Source organism: Tursiops truncatus, chromosome 2, assembly GCF_011762595.2.
Source record: "Tursiops truncatus isolate mTurTru1 chromosome 2, mTurTru1.mat.Y, whole genome shotgun sequence".
Classification (NCBI taxonomy): domain Eukaryota; kingdom Metazoa; phylum Chordata; class Mammalia; order Artiodactyla; family Delphinidae; genus Tursiops; species Tursiops truncatus.
The window spans coordinates 162,619,533-162,620,676 of record NC_047035.1 but is presented as its reverse complement, the minus strand read 5'-3'; the positions used below and the strand labels follow the sequence as shown (position 1 = coordinate 162,620,676).

Genomic DNA, 1,144 nt, shown 5'->3' with positions numbered 1-1,144 from the left:
ACGCCTGCCAATACAGGGAACACGGGTTCGAGCCTTAGTCTGGGAAGATCCCACATGCCACGGAGCAGCTAAGCCCGTGCGCCACAACTACTGAGCCTGCGCTCCAGAGCCCGTGAACCACAACTACTGAAGCCCACGTGCCTAGAGTCCGTGCTCCGCAACAAGAGAAGCCACTGCAATGAGAAGCCCGCACACTGCAACGAAGAGTAGCTCCCACTCGACGCAACTAGAGAAAGCCTGCGCACAGCAACGAATACCCAACACAACCAAAAAAAAAAATTTAATTAATTATAAAAACAAAAAAGAAGTAGGAATTAAATGGCTAGTGGTGAGGGACAACTATTCCTGGTGTGTGTGTATTTGTAGGGAAAGGATAAGCATTTGTTGATTTTTATAATAATCTTATTAAAAAAGCTATTTGACAATTGATTTAAAAATGTTATAACAGTGCTCACTTTGGCAGCACATATACTAAAATTGGAACGATACAGAGAAGATTAGCATGGGCCCTGCACAAGGATGACACGCAAATTCATGAAGCGTTGCATATTTTTAAAAAGAAAAAAATATATATTATAACAGAGCTATCTGAGAATAGCTTTACTTGAACGTTGCTTTCAGAAATCAGAAGCACATTATTAACAATACTTGCCTTTGTCTGAGCTATGAAAATAAGATAATGTGGAATCACGAAAATTCTTTTCATGGTTGCAAGTTTGTCCCATTCCAGAATGCACAGCCCTTTGCAATGTGAGTTTGCTGCTCCCATCCAGAAGTGGACTCTATCCTCCACTCCCTGGAATATGGGCTGGCCTTGTGACTTTGACTAATTGGATAAAGTGGAGATAATGTTGTACAAGTTTTGGAATTAAGGCCTGAGGAGATCCAGCAATCCCACTCCTGGGCATATATCTAGATAAAACTCGAAAAGATACATGCACCCCTATGTTCATATCATAGCAGCATTATTTACAATAGCCAAGACATGGAAACAACCTAAATGTCCATCGACAGATGAATGGATAAGGAAGATGTGGTATATATATATATATATATATATATATATATATATATATACAGTGGAATATTACTCCGCCATCAAAAAGAACGAAATAATGCCATTTGCAGCAACATGGATGGACCT

The 1,144-nt window shown here is 39.9% G+C and overlaps 1 non-coding gene across 1 annotated transcript; it reads left to right on the top strand.

Moving 5' to 3' along the window:
- Positions 1–447: 447 nt before the first annotated feature.
- LOC117311512 (U6 spliceosomal RNA) lies at positions 448–554 on the top strand. The gene has a single exon (XR_004525707.1). It is a non-coding gene; the product is annotated as a U6 spliceosomal RNA (small nuclear RNA).
- Positions 555–1,144: the final 590 nt, after the last annotated feature.